Here is a 15,709-nt window from a genome sequence, read left to right as displayed (position 1 = left end):
ATTGAGAAGTCCTCTGACCTCCAATGTCATATCACACAAAGCTATTTGCAAATCACATTAAAAGTCTGAATTTAAACTTTTGATGAAAGCAAAGAAATGAAGAGTTATAATATTGAGTCTGTGACCCTAGAGATTTTTCTTAATTTATACTCTTATGTCCCAGAAGGAATATATAGATGTGAGAACAGGGCCAGAGCACAGCAGACTGTATTAAGTTAACCAATACAGGTGTCCAGCTTTCTAGGCACAGTTACCCATCTCAAAGTCCCCATCATCCCACAGTGGGTAGAGGAAGCAGCCTGGAGGAGAGGGGACAGACTGTTCCAGATGCTGAACTTCCTGGGCATCCACTCCAACTACAGAGCACTGGCAGGTGAATCTACTCCTTAGATAGTCATAAGACCAGATTTTCTTTTCATTTAAAAGAAAGGTGGGTTATCTATCTATATCTATCTATCTATCTATCTATCTATCTATCCATGTATCTGTCTATCACTTATCTATCATCTATCTATATCTATTTTGAATAGATAATTAAAAATATTATAGTAAAATATTTTCCCTTCATTCCTTGCTTCCTCTCTCCCTTACCTGCCTAATTCTCCATTCCCTGCCATGACCATCATTCCTCTTATTTTTCTCCATACCCTTCCAGAGTTTCTTAATGTAAAACAAATACAAGTATATATACTTATCCCCTCCCCCCTCACTTTTATGCCAAATCTGGAATGTTTTATATACTGTTCTCCTTTGCCTTATTATTTTTAAACTTATCAATATATCCTGGAGATCATCTCATAAAAGTACATGGAAATCTTCCATATTTTAAATTTTTCATTGCTGTGTAGTATTCAGAGTCTATGCTTGTACCAAGGTTTATTTAATAAGCTCCCTATTGATGGACACTTGGTTTGATTCCCATTTTGTCATTTCAAACAAGTCTGCAAATGAATAACATTTTACGTATGGTTTATCACGTGGGTATGAGTTAATCTGTAGGATAAATTCTCCAGTGTGACCTTCTGGGTTGAAAAGTATTTGTATTTGTAATTTTGATAGATGTGTCCAAATTTCCCTCCATGGGGGCTGTGCTGGTTACACTTCCATCAGCAATGCACGAGAGACCACATTCTCTCACTGTGTGTGTGTGTGTGAGAGAGAGAGGGAGGGAGGGAGAGAAAGAGTGAGAGGGTGAGGGAGAGAAAGAGGGGTGGTTTAAATTTGAAAGTTTATTTATTTATTTATGTATTTTTAAAAATTATTAGCACCTTTAATTAATTAATTAATTAATTATTTTTTGGCTGTGTTGGGTCTTCGTCTCTGTGCGAGGGCTTCCTCCAGCTGCAGCAAGTGGGGGCCACTCTTCATTGCGGTGCGCGGGCCTCTCACTATCGTGGCCTCTCCTGTTGCGGAGCACAGGCTCCAGACGCGCAGGCTCAGTAATTGTGGCTCACGGGCCTAGTTGCACCACGGCATGTGGGATCTTCCCAGACCAGGGCTCGAACCCGTGTCCCCTGCATTAGCAGACAGATTCTCAACCACTGCGCCACCAGGGAAGCCCAATTTGGAAGTTTTGATAGTATTTAAATAAGAGGTATGGAGTGAGAGAAGGAAGTGGGAGAAGCCCTTCTGGGTTCCCATAATGTGAACAAGAAGCAACAGTGACTCTAGATAATAATAATAACACTAATAGCTAATATTTATATAGCACTTATGTGTTTGGCACTAAGTGCGTTACTATATTCACTCATTATTAGATTAGACATGGCTCATTTTCATTTGATTGTCTTGTGATTAAAAAAAAAGTGAGTATTGACTATGTGCCAGACACTCTGTTAGGTGTTGGTTGTTGTAATTTTTGTTGACAGAAGTCCTGCCAAATGTTGACGGAAAGGGAATTTGGGAGGAAGCTCTTACCTACACCAAGATACCTTAGGAAATACCAACAGTGGTTCTGTTTCAGGTGCTGTGTAATGTCTCCCAAAGGAGATTCGCCTTGAGAGCTGCAACACAAAGCAAGATGTGTGGTTGACTCACCTGGAATATTATGAAGCAGAGCAAATCCCAATAGTTGCTTTACTACACACGTGTATGATGGTCTGTTTGTTTCATGTTTCTTTGTTTAATAATTATGGTTTGGGGCTAGAGATGTAGGAATGGGAAAGGAAGGTTTTTGATTTTGTGTGAGCGATTATGTGTGTGTGTGGTAATACTAAACTAAGAAATAAATCCAGTTCGGCTACATATCAGATTTAGTCAATAGCTGGCAGTTATAATTAGCACATGCAATGTATCACTGCAAAGGAATATTGAGAAGGCAAAAAAAAAAAAATCTGAATGCATATAAATGGAAAATACCTTCCAGACCTGCAGGTAGATATACTGGAGCTGAGTGGCAAAAATAAATAAATAAATAAATAAATAAATAATCAGAGGCCAGAACTAATTAACCTTGAGAGCTAGTGTCTCCCATTATTTTCTAGTTTTTCTCTCTTTTTTCCCTCTGTCCTAGGTCATCTTCAAGATTACTCCAGAACTCTGTAGTCTTCACTTCTGTCATTGGCTTCCAGACTGTCCCTTCATCTGGGCTAGCCTACCTTCCTGGTCCTGATCCCAAGCTGTTCTATAGTGGCAGGAGATGATTAGTCTTTGTTCATCTGCTCAGTTATCCCTACATCCCATACCATGGGGCTGTAATAGCCATGATACCCTTATCTTCAGGATAGAGTTGAATAATAGAGGGGGTTTTAGGGAGGACCAACTATGGTAGAGTGTTAGACAGTGGAAAATAGTTTTAGGAACAGTATTAATAGCCAGGGAAAGTGTTTGGGGTAGGAGAATAGTCTTCTGGGGCTATCAATGCTATTTGGAAAGGGAAAGATAGGGGATTTTAGTTGGGAAAATAGTTTACAGTAATTGAAGATTGTTTCCAAGTCAGAAGCAGAGAATTGGGTTCTGACTCTAGAAATCTGGTTAAATACTGTTTCCGTCAAGGTCCTTTCAAGTTAATGTAAAACACAATAGGTATTTTAAAAAGTGTGAGACTCAACAGAGGTTCATGGATACAGGTATCATATCTGGGAATAACCTGCCTGAGCTCAGAAGCAACTGCCCACTTTAGATGGGACATGTCCTCTACTATATGCCACAGCCCCTGCTTGGGCCATTAACTGAGCAGTAGACTGGCCAGGCCCTTGAGTGTGTGATCCCTGTCATAGAGGAGTTTGTAGCTAGAGAATCTAGATGTGTTTCTTGGATTAAGGCATTTCACCTTGTTGATGTTTTCTAGGCAGACTATCATTACCTTTTGTTAACCTTTGATGGGTGGCTTCCTGAATTTTTAGACCTATACTTGACACTCCTTAAGATGAGGACCAAGGCCATCTCTTCGGTCTTGGGCCATATTCTTCCCTAAGAAATCCCATTCATACAATGACTTCAATTACACAAGGACTCTTTCATGCCTTCAGCTCAGTCTTCTCTTCTGAGCTCCAGACCTAATGGATGATTTAAAGGCAACTCATTTAACACATGTGAGATGGAGCTCATGTTGTCCCTATGAAACCTGATTTTCTCCCAGTGTTCTCCCAGGGACAGATGCCACCATCTACCCAGTGGCTCAAGTCAGAAACCTGGAGTCATCTATGACCTTACCTCATTTCCCATATCCAGTCCATTGCTAAGTCCTCTTGATCTTACCACCTTACTATCTCTTGAGTCTGTCCTTATTTCTCTAACTCTACCCCTGCCACCCTAGTCTAGGCTACCATTATCTCCCTCCTGAGTAACTAATACTACCTCCTAACTGGTCTGTCTGCATTTGTGTTCACTTCCCTTCCATTCATTTTCTGACTAACCCTGGCGTGCTCTTTTCAAAGGCATATCTCATGCTAACATATATTTCCCTCAGGGATGCTTTCTCAGCCCTTCACATTACTTATCACTGTAGCAATTTTACAGTTTTGAGTGTGATGCCTCAATTATTGTCTGCCTTTCCCTGTAGACTGTCAACTCTTGAGGATTAGTGGCCATATCTGCTTTTGCTTATTTTTCTCATATCCCTAACCCTTAGTGTGATATATAGCACATAGTAGGCATTCAGCAAATCTTTCCTGTAATACTTAGCACAGAGTTTTGTACTTAGTCAGTGCTCAATAAATATTAGGTATTTATAAATACCAAATATCAATTGAGTAAATTGACGTTCAATTTCAAAAAAGAATTAATAATTAGTTATCAACCTATCTAAAAGTACAAAGGAAGTCTGCAAACCTCTATTTTCCATAGGATGTAAAGGAATTCTTGTCAGGGTTTTTAGCTGCAAGTGACAGAAACTGAGTCTGGCTTATCATGCAGGAAAGGGGTTTGTTAAAAGTGTACAGGGGAATTCATGCAATCATTGAGAGGACAAAAGAACCAGGCTAGAGGCTAAACTTCCAAAAACATGCCTACAGCTGTGCCTTCAGACTGGTCTGATGGGGAAGCCAGTGCTGCCACCACCATGCACTTGACACTATAATCTGTTCTGCTGAACGTCTGCACCAGGAACTAGACTTGCTGCTCGACCAGTGCATCTGATTGGCAGAGCCCAGGTCACATGTCTTCCCTGCAGCTGCAAGGGAGATAGGAAAGTGAGCTGCTCCCCAAACATAAGAAGCATATCTAAAACATGTCAGGCAGCCACCAACATGACTGATGTCCTCTCCAAATGGACGGTCAAAGTCTTCACTTGCCCCTAGATCATAATTGTGCATTTGGATAGCAGCGTGTATCAATAAGCATAGTTATATAGGTGAATGGTAAGCGCTTGGCCCAGAGTGCTGTGAACTCCTTTCCTACCTTTATAGCTGATTTTGTATTTCACCGTTAGATGCTTTAGTTTAACCATCTAGAAAATGAATGTAATACTATCTACCAAATGCTGAGATTCAGCAGCAATAGTAATGTATTTTGAGGTCCTGGGATAAAAACCACTTCAAAGATTTACTGTATAATTATTTAAAATAGATGATTTCTAATGAAAATGCTAAGTTTAAAGCGACTGATGGCTTCTCAGGATGCAAAATGGGCAATGCCTGGTATATTAGCTTAATAAAACCAGTCCCAAAAATGTTTGCCTAACTCTCCTTCCCGCTCTTCTGTGGGCATTAGAAGGCAGAAATATGCAGGAATGGTAATGGGCATAATCAGTCACAACATACGAGCTTATTATATTGGCTGCTTGTACAGTCGGAGTTTTCTAAGGTTAATCAGAGCCCTTTTGCAGAATTCACTGGGTTGGACTTTCTAATACATCTTCATCCCAGGTAGGTAGGTCGAGAGGCAGAGACACTCCAGATGAGGCCCTGATAACACCATTTACATGTGATTCAGCATGAGAGAATTGCACGTGAAAAACACAAATCTCTTTTCCTTTAGCCATGGGATCTGAAATCTTTTCTAACCAAACAGTATCAGCAATTGATTCCTCTTACAGCTCCCCTTTCTTTTCTTTTCTAGTTCTATTTTTTTTTTAAAGCTTGGTAGCCTTAGCTCCATTCTTCCCCAAGGCTGCCAGTCAGTTCTTTGTCCCTGACTGTTCTTCAAAGAACGGCAGCCCCAGCCTCTTAATCCCTCTCAACCTCTTCTTTTGTGCATTGCCCTCCCCAGAAGTGCCTTCATCGGTCCTCATCCTTCCCTGGGACACTCCTTCTTTTCTCATTCATCAATCTAGTCTCTAGATTTCCAAGATAAGGTCATGATGCATCTGTGTCTCTTCTTTTTCCAGTCTGTAGCAAGCCCTGGTCATTTTTTCTTTCTCCCTTTCTCTCATCAGCTGGAACAGCTATGCTCTTCTCCCTGTAACAGACCATAGTTCTGCAAGCAAAGTAAATCTCATAACATTGCCCCCATGTTATAAGGTATCAATACTTTAAGTGGACTGCGGCAGGTTCTCTTTGCCTGTCAATAAAGTGGGGCACGTAAGGATGGGTACATCAGGCTCCTGCATCACTTTATACCAGCTGAACTGATCTCAGTGTGGGAATAATTTAGAGAGACTCTACCAACCCCAGTACACTCAAGTTGATTTGGTGGCAAGCTTATTTGAAGGGAAAAAGCATCGAGAGTACCTTTTTTTGGAGCAGTCACTAGATGCAGGCACTCAAAAAAGATTTTACGAGCTGAATCCGGCCCCCGATCAGCCAGTGATTGACTTTGACAGGAGAGGGAAAGGCACAAAGCCTCCCCAAATGGCATACAAATTACAGTGGGGTGGCCATAGACTGTGATGTGATGTTGGTGGAAGATTGAGTATTTATTAAAATATCTTTTGTCAGCCAGATTTATTTATGTCTTTCTTCATAAGATGTGATAGTTTTGCATCAGTGCATCTAAATGAAATAATTTGCTAAAGGTCAAATGCAATTCCCTCCAGCCAGCTTTCATTTACCTTCTAATTAATAACTAAATGTTCACACATACATTAGCCTAAGGCTCATGCATAAAATAATAACTGCCGTTTATTGATCAACTATTATATCCCAGGCATTTTGAATACGTTATCTCAAATTCTCACAAACCCAGAAGGTAGGAATACCCCTTTAATAGGGGAGGAAAATGATGCTTGAAGAGGCTAAGTGATTTGCTGTTGGTCAGGCAATTAGTGTCTGAAGCCCAATGCTCCATGCTTTCTCATACCATGCTATAGGGCAGCGGCTTCCTGCAAGGGTTTGATGCCTTGTACCATCTGCTGTCACTGACAAACGGGAAGATGAGAGATCCGTATGGAAGACTGTGACTTTCTGAGTCAAACACTTCCCCACTGGAGGAGGTTGCATTGCCCAAAGCGTGTACTCTTCGATGGCTGTCATGGTGCTAACAGCTGCATAACTAAGGTGGAGACCTTGGAGAGAGGGGCCAGAAGAGCCTCTGAAATGACAAAAGCTTTAGGAAATGGGCCCTCTGAGAAATCTTTGATTCTACAGAGCCAGTGTGGGCTGAGCTTCTCTAAGAAGGGATGTGTCTTAGTATGTCTCAGCTCATATTACTTCTCTGGGTGAATGGGTATCCTGATGGGTCAGTGAAAAATAGATCTTCCTCTGCAGAATCTAGGTAAGAAGCCATTCTTCCTACTTTTCTACTGACCTACAGTAGCCCAGGTATTCCACAAAGGAAAATTACAAAGATTCCTGGTATTGGGACTATACTTTTACATGGAACTCTCATACTCATAAAAGGAGGGAGAGAAGGAGGCATGTGCATATTTGGGAGGGGGCAAAATGCTGTCCAGTGCTAGGTTCCTTTTCATTCAATTCAGTTTTCTTCCCCTGTCTTTTCAGTTGAGGGAGGGGTTGCAATGAAATCAGAAGAACATGCTTTGAACTTGTAAGGCAGATTTAGACATGCCTCACCTGGAGAGGTAGGTGAAATAAAGCGAAATGGAGATTCACAACCAAATAGTGATTTCTAAATTGTGGGCATTAAAAATTAGTTTGAAGTTTATTATCAAGTCATTACTTCTAGGGAGAGGCTGGCAGAATTGAAAAGTAGGTAAAACGAGTTTCTGTAGCTCTCCAGCCTTCTCTCTGGGTTCTGTTTCTATGTGTCCTGGACTTCAAAACTCTAATAAATTAGCCATTCTACAAATCCACTGCTTATTTTTCTTCCACATTACTTTTGGTATTGAATTTGTAAAATTCATCCAAATCTCTAAACTCTTAATATTTTAAATTTGAATAAACTAAGTTTTGAAACATTTATTGAGTAGTTATTTGACATCACGTTTAAATGATAAAATCACTACCCTCTGACCTCTCAGAGCTCTCCTTTCCATTATGCCTGTAATTTTGATAAATTTCCATCTGGTGGTAATTCCTTGCTCCAGATGCATAGACCCAGGACATTACCTGCTTCATAAATCATAAGAGTAGTTTCTCAAAAGTGAGATGTGAATTCCTTGCATCAAATTACCTAGGACCTATTTCCTTGTTAAAACACAGAGTCGTGAGCCCCAACCCTATATCCACCTAATTAGACTCTTTGGGGCCTTGGGTTCAGGAATCTCCATTTTTAAAAAGCTTCCTTGGTGATTCCGATGCAGATAAGTTTCAAGAATCACTCGTTTTGAGAAAAACAGAAATGCAAATAAGAACATCTAAATATAACTCTTAAAATAGTAAAGGCAACATAGAAAGTGATACTCTGTAGAGAACTTAGAACAACATCCAAAGAACTACTGTAAAAAAAAATCTATGTTCGGGTTAAGTTCTTTGTCCCACTAGACTTTGATTATTATCAATCATTGTTTATTTGTAACTTGACTTTTCCTTTTTTCCCTTTAAGCAAAACTTCCCGATTTTCAATTACTCTTAGAGTGTAGACTAATCCCTTGGCCTCTCCTCACAAGCTACTGGCAGTCTTTCTCATCCTGCAGCTTTTACTGGAAAACTTTAGGACACTGACCTCCTTATAGTATCTCATCACCTGGCCAAGATTCAGCCAGTCTCTTCCCCAAGAAATCCTTTATTAATCTCATAATAGTCCTGAGACCACCTTCCCTCTTCTTGTGTTTCATCACTTTGAAGCAGAAAAAGAAATACATAAATAAATAAGGATAAGACCAAACAGTAATTTGCATAAAATTAAGAATTTTTTTTCCAGTAAGGAAAATGTCCTTTTGGCAACCAAACCACACCTTCCCTTCTGCAGCTGTTTCCTCCAGACGTGGCAGAGGAATTATTTTTGCTTAGCTGGATGATTATTCTTCAGCTAAATTAGCAACTACACAAATCCCAGCTGTTTTATTTCCTTCCATACTACTTTGGATATTGAATTTGTAAAAATCAACCAAACCTCTTTTCTCTCTCTTAGTATTTTAAATATTTATTTATTTATTTGGCTGTGCTGGGTCTTTAGTTGCGGCATGTGGGATCTTCGTTGTGGCACGAGGGATAGTTCCCTGACCAGGGATTGAACCCAGGCCCCCTGCATTGGGAGCATGGAGTCTTAACCACTGGACCACCAGGGAAGTCCGTCTCTTAGTATTTTAAATTTGAACAAGCCAAACAAGCTTTAAAGCATTTATTGAGTAGTTACATGACAATATCACACAAAATACTTTTAGGCATTCCAGGGCAATATATTAAGCTGCTCTGCAAAATGTCCCTCTTTTACTATGTTCAAGACATTTTGTTTTCACTTTCCAATTCTTGATGAAGAAATTTAATATTGGTTTTGTTTCATCTCCAGCTTCTGCCTACTGGGAAAAGAATTTCTAGCAATTATCACAAAGTGTCAACAGAATAAAAATCATCTGAATATTTCATATGATTTTGAAATCTTTGGTTGGCTGCAGGGAGGGGTTGGATTGTCATGATGAGATATTACTTGTATAACCTGGCCATTAAGGAATATGGTAGTGCCTCAACTGACTGATGAGTCATTCATTCATTCACTCATCATTTCAACAAACGTATATCAAGGATCTATTTTGCTTTGTAGTGTTTTAGGTGCTGGGAAAGAAAGATATGTCTGAAATTGGCTTTTCCATCAAAGTAATCACCATGATTTAGTGGAAGATAAATGCAAAACAAGATAGAAAGTACATATGTATATATCGATACACTTCTCTCACAGAGATACTTGGTTCCTGGTGTCCTAGGCAATTCAGAAGGGGAAAAGTTCCCAAGGGAATGTTGGGGTTTGGTCTGACTTTCATAGTACTTCTACAGCCAATTCGAATTGAGTCCTGGAGTCTTCTTTTCTCAGTTAAGGAATGCCAACATCTGCCTCTGATCTTGACCTTCTGTGACTCTGGATTATTGATTTATTGGTACTCTTGGAAGTAACTCCTCATCACTCCTCTTAACTACCTCAACCTCTTACATCACTTGGAGAGCTTGTGGAAAGTCTTGAGAGAGTTGCTCCAAAGAGCTGTCAAGTTGTCAAAATTTAAGAAATGTTTCCAAGAAAAAGGGGGTGCAGTCCATACCGAACACTACTGTGGGCCTTAAACAATGGTGAACCTAGTGTTCATTTGACTTGATGGCACAAAAGAATTCATAGCCACATCTATACAAATGAAAGTAGGTAGCCCTTACTTCCAAATTAGCTCTATTGTGTTCTGGACAGAGGAAGATTCTGTTGGTAAAACAGCTGAGAAGAATTATTACATTTTAGTTCAATATTATATAGATCATTTACATTAAAATTGGGGCTTCCCTCCTATGTGGTTAATGATGAAGAGTTTGGGCTTTGGGGCCAGAATGTCTTTGTTCCAGTCTGGCTCGATCCTTTATTCACAGGGTAATATTGGGCAAGTTACTTTTCCTCTTTGGACTTCAGTTTTCTTATCTATAGAATGAGAAAAATAGTAGGACCTGCCTTGAGGGGAATCATGAGGATTACATGAATAATTCCTTCAGGACATTGTAGATACGCAATACGTGCAAACTATTATGATTATCTGTAGTTCGGGAGTATTCCACATTCCGCTTCCATTTCTCCGGGTTGCGCCATTCTGGAGACACATGAAGGTGTCTTTTTTTTTTTTTCTTTTTAACATCTTTATTGGAGTATAATTGCTTTACAATGTCGTGTTTAGTTTCTGCTGTATAACAAAGTGAATCAGCTATACCTATACATATATCCCCATATCCCCTCCCTCTTGCGTCTGCCTCCCACCCTCCTTATCCCACCCCTCTAGGTGGTCACAAAGCACCGAGCTGATCTCTCTGTGCTCTGCGGCTGCTTCCCACTAGCTATCTATTTTACATAAGGTGTCTTTTTAAACTTGGAACATGTTGTTATTTCTGATTACTACCATTATTACTGATACATTCATCCAACCCATGCATTTAAAGAGATCTGGAGTCCCTCTACTCACAAGAATAGCACGTATTACCCTACAAGGCAGCTGTAAAAGCAGGCACTGGCTCATGTGCCTGAGGCCTAGCGAAGTTCAGGAGGCTGAAGAGAACCTCACAGATCACAGAGTGAGATAACATTCTTTACTTTATTTGGCTTCTTAGAAATCTAAGTCCAGTGGCAAGCGCATGAATGGTGAGAAAGAGGACAGCTGTGGCTTCAGTCAGATGCCTCTGTTCTCTGAGCTTCTTCCCATCCCCAGGACCTCCACGGAGCCGCATGGAATCACTGAGAAATGTGAATGGGAACCCACGTATCGCTTAGAGTCTGCGTGCAGTTCTCTACAGCCCTGAGGACTTTTCTAAATTATTTCCTTTTCTGACTTGGTAACTCATCCACACGGCTCACACATTAAAAAGTAGAAATAGGCATAGAGTGGAAATGCTCCTTCCTCCTTCTTCATTCCTCCTAGTTCTCACCACCCGCATAAGTAAACCTCATTATTTATTTCTTATGCAACATTTCAGGTTTACTGCACGGTACCATCCCAGCACCACTGGCTTCATGGGTGTGTAGGACGAATGTGCCGCCGTCACCAGGGCCCCAGGGTCAGGAGGGCCCTGCGCTTGCCTAATGCTCTGCTCTTGCTCTCTTGAAATTCTTAATTTTTCAACCCCCTCAATTTCATTTTTCACTGGACCCTGCAACTTATAGAGCCTGTCCCACATGCTAGACATGGTTCTTCACTTTGTTTTTTTGCTTAACTGTAGATCTTTTTTTTTTTTTCCCCCGGCTTGCAAGATCTTAGTTCCCTGACCAGGGATTGAACCCGGGTCCTCGGCAGTGAAAGTGCAGAGTCCTAACCACTGAACTGCCAGGGAATTCCTAAGATCTTAAAGATCTTTTCACATTTGTATATAAAGAATTTTCCTCCTCCTCCTCCTCCTTCTCCTTATGGCTGCCCAGTAGTCTATCTGTGAGGATTTAAAAAACTATATACATGGCTACTTTAGAAAACCCCTTAGGAATCCCAATCCCAATTTTCCAGTTCTTCGATGCTTCCAAACTTGGGAGAGAGAAAAAGATTTGTTGAGAGAAGTACCAGAGAATCTTCCCTCTGGCTGGGTCCCTCACTCTACCTGCATGGTTTAGAAGCCCTCAGAAGCACCTCTCATTTCTTTACCAGCTTCCTGGCCAGCAGTGTCCCCACCCCCACGGCTCCTTCCCCGTGACCCCCTCCCTGCTTTACCTTTCAACTCCCAGTTACTGAAATGCTTGATGACAAGGCATCATCTGGGCTCCATCAGTCAAAGCAAACTACTTCTATCTTTGCCTCTATCTGGAGACAATACTTTGGGCTGAAGGACATAGTGGCCATCAGAGACCCACTTTTTTTTTTTTTTGGCCGAGTTGGGTCTTCATTGATGAACTTGGGCTTCCTTTAGTTGGGGCGAGGGGGGCTACTCTTCGTCGCGGTGCGCGGGCTTCTCGTTGCGGTGGCATCTCTTGTTGCGGAGCACAGGCTCTAGGCATGTGGGCTTCAGTAGTTGTGGCACATGGACTCAGTAGTTGTAGCTCGCGGGCTCTAGAGTGCAGACTCAGTAGTTGTGACGCACGGGCTTAGTTGCTCCGCGGCATGTGGGATCTTCCCGGACCAGGGCTCGAACCCGTGTCCCCTGCATTGGCAGGCGGATTCTTAACCACTGCACCACCAGGGAAGTCCCAGAGACCCACTTTTAAAACTCCCTTTCCATTCCTTCTCTATTCCTACTAATCATCATTTCTGGATAAATCTATGGTCATGGCTCAACAATTTGCCTGCTTTTGAGAAGACAGCCTAGGCCCTTGGTCCTCAGGAATCTCCCAATGGTGAGAAGGCACCAGACTAATGTCCTGAAACTCATAACTTATCTTGAAGCAGCCAATAGCTCGGTCTCCATTACAGGCCTACATCCCCAAAATCCCCTCTGGTAGTTAGAGATGCCTGCTCACTCTTTCAGGAAACAGCCCTGCAGAGTAGGAAGTGTACTTCACCGTAGCCTTTCTGAGCAGCTGTCCCTTTGGAAAGAACAGAGCTTCCATGTGAAGCCCACATTCCCTGAGAGTCTAATGCTGGGGGCCTTGTACACAAGCACAGGTCCTGCCTGTCACCCGTCCTCTGCCCATGGCTTGGGTTCAAGGTCATGGATGTGCATCGTTGCATCAGACCTAGCTGTTCCCGTGTGAGTGATAAATGATGAGAGCCCTCCTGCAGAGCCCAGAGAGATGCTGCAAACAGAAGCACGTGGTTGCCACTGGGCCTTGACCCTTCCAACAGCTGGATGGTGCACCCCCTGGTGTGTACTCATGCAGCGCAGACACACAGAAGTGAATGGTGAGGCAGGTGGGTGGGAGAAGGTCCACAGCCTCGTTAAGTTCCCGCCTCTGTTCCTCACCAGGGTACCACAAACACCCAACGTCTTACGGCTCCTTGCTTCAATCAAGCCATGCCCTTGGCACCTGGAAGGAAGATGAACTAGATGCTAACAATGCACTTTTGGAGTCCAATTCCACTGCCAGGGAAAGCTTCCAGGTGCCCTGAGATTCCACCGGGAGAAAGCAAGGCTGCAACTCCCATTAAATGTCATATTGAGTACTTTGGTCTCAGTACACTCTAATTGTTTAGTTTATTCGAATATTTGATAAGAGAAGTGCTGCGGTGGCAAAAATTAATTATAATAAGAAAGAATGATCTTAAGAGAGAAAGGGGGAAAATGCTAAGAAGCCATAGATGGTTTCTCCCCACACCTGCCAGCAATTAATTAATCACTAATCCGTTCATTATTTTCAACTCTGTCCCCTGGACAGAAAAATAAGGTTATTATTTTTAAATGTCTAATTAAAACATGTTGAAAGACAATCTCTAAAATGGGTTTGGCCAGTGCTAATCACATCTGCAACATGGTTGGGGAATGCTGAAGTGCAGTCTTGGGGCTTTCTGGAATTGGAGGAATCTTTTCTCATCAAAACGCTGCACCTGGGCTTCCCTGGTGGCGCAGTGGTTAAGAATCTGCCTGCCAATGCAGGGGACATGGGTTCGATCCCTGGTCCGGGAAGATCCCACATGCCGTGGAGCAACTAAGCCCATGCGCCACAACTACTGAGCCTGCGATCTAGAGCCCACGAGCCACAACTACTGACGCCCACTAGCCACAACTACTGAAGCTCATTAGCCACAACTACAGAAGCCCGTGTGCCTAGAGCCCGTGCTCCGCAACAAGAGAAGCCACCGCAATGAGAAGCCCGCGCACTGCAACGAAGAGTGGCCCCTGCTCGCCGCAGCTGGAGAGGGCCCGCGCGCAGCAACTAAGACCCAACGCAGCCAAAAATAATACATAAATAAAATAAATAAATAAAAACAAAAAAAACAAACAAAAAAAACGCTGCACCTTTAAGGCCTGTTTTCCTCACGGCTCACCATGGGCTGCTTCTCACTCCAGTTATCAGTGGGCAAAGGCAGGGTGAGAATAGTCAACAGTGGTCTCTACTGCCTTCCTGCAGGGGGTGGACGGTGGCGGGGGGGCAGGGGTGGGGACGGAGGATTTTTACTGCAGTCATCCTGGGCTACTGGTTGGAATATCTATATTTATAGCAGTGTTACTGAGGCCTAATTCACATACTCTAAAATTCACCCTGCATTCTATTTTAACCCACTGCAATGAACTCAGTGCTGTACCTCCGCTTGGGCTGAGGATGGCTGGATGGAGTTCTACGAGTTTTGTACATTTCCATCTAGAGCCAAGGCCAGGGTCCATCCCAGAGCCGGCAGCCCACACAGCTGCTTCTCACCCTGTTTCTTTATTACCTACTGGCCCTTCTCCGCTCTTGGCAGGTGAGAATGTTTCCCCAAAGTGATTTACAGCGACGTGTGTCAGGACGGGTCTGACACTGATTGAGTCCCTTATCTCCTTCCTGTGTCCTCCCAGCTGCCGGCCTCGCCCCCGGGGATCAGTCAGCGTATCAGCTCCCCACTCCTGGGTGAGCCAGGAGCTGTCAGAGATGCATTCCGACTGGCATCTTCATCAGAACTGCCGCCTGCCCCTCATGGCTTAAAGAGTCTTTCTAAGGCGTACAGGGAGAAGAGGTGCCTACACCGTTCCCGACCAAACTGTCACAGCTTCGGATGATTCCATGTGTTTTGCACAAATTTGGAGAATCCGGTTTCTAAAAGGCAGCCCTGGGGACACATCTGCATCAGCTGTTCAACCTCCAAATCCCTGGCAGGACGTTGATAGGGGTGGTGACAGCCTCACCTGGCAAGCTCCCTCCCCGGCCCCCCCCGGCCCAAATCAACATGATGTCCTCTTAGCAGGGGCCGCAGTCACAGAGAGTTTTGTGTTCTAAGGCTGACGCTTTTAGAAGAAGGCAAGTGAGGAGCGTAGGAGAGAGGGGAGACATCAAGACACCAAATGAACACAGGAATGGAGCGGGGTGGAGATGCGGCCCCTAAAGACTCCACGGGAGCTAAAGACACGGGGAGAATGAAACAGAACATCCGTCTCAGCCTGACTTTTGAATTGGCCCCAAATGCAGTGACATTTTCTTTTTTGTCTGCTTTGAAAAAGGAGGAGAGGAGAAAATGTAGACTCTGACATTAAAGATGGATGGGGCTTAGACAAACTGAACAGTTTTGAAGGTTTGCCCAGCGCTGGGGAGACTGAGGGCAGGTCTCCGTGGGGCGCATCTGGGAGAGGCCCAGGCAGGGAGGTGTAATATTTAACATCGTATTGGCTGGCGGGCGTGCTGGGGCTCCTCACGCGCTTTAGGTTAACGTTTGCAACAGGAACCTGGCAGGGCCTCTGAGTGGTGAGGGGCTTGGCAAAGG

At 43.1% G+C, this 15,709-nt stretch overlaps 1 long non-coding RNA gene and 1 pseudogene across 2 annotated transcripts in view; both read right to left on the bottom strand.

Annotated features, from left to right (window-relative positions):
• LOC309663431 overlaps nucleotides 1-15,709 on the bottom strand; it is a 352,908-nt gene that overhangs the window by 182,692 nt on the left and 154,507 nt on the right. The window lies entirely within an intron of this gene.
• The window catches only part of LOC309662915 (mitochondrial import inner membrane translocase subunit TIM14 pseudogene), a 29,541-nt pseudogene that overhangs the window by 13,391 nt on the left and 441 nt on the right, over nucleotides 1-15,709 (bottom strand). The gene's annotated exons all lie outside the window — the stretch shown is intronic.

The sequence above is a fragment of the Balaenoptera physalus genome (assembly GCF_965194825.1).
Source record: "Balaenoptera physalus genome assembly, chromosome: 6".
Taxonomy (NCBI): domain Eukaryota; kingdom Metazoa; phylum Chordata; class Mammalia; order Artiodactyla; family Balaenopteridae; genus Balaenoptera; species Balaenoptera physalus.
This window is presented reverse-complemented; position numbering and strand designations above follow the sequence as displayed.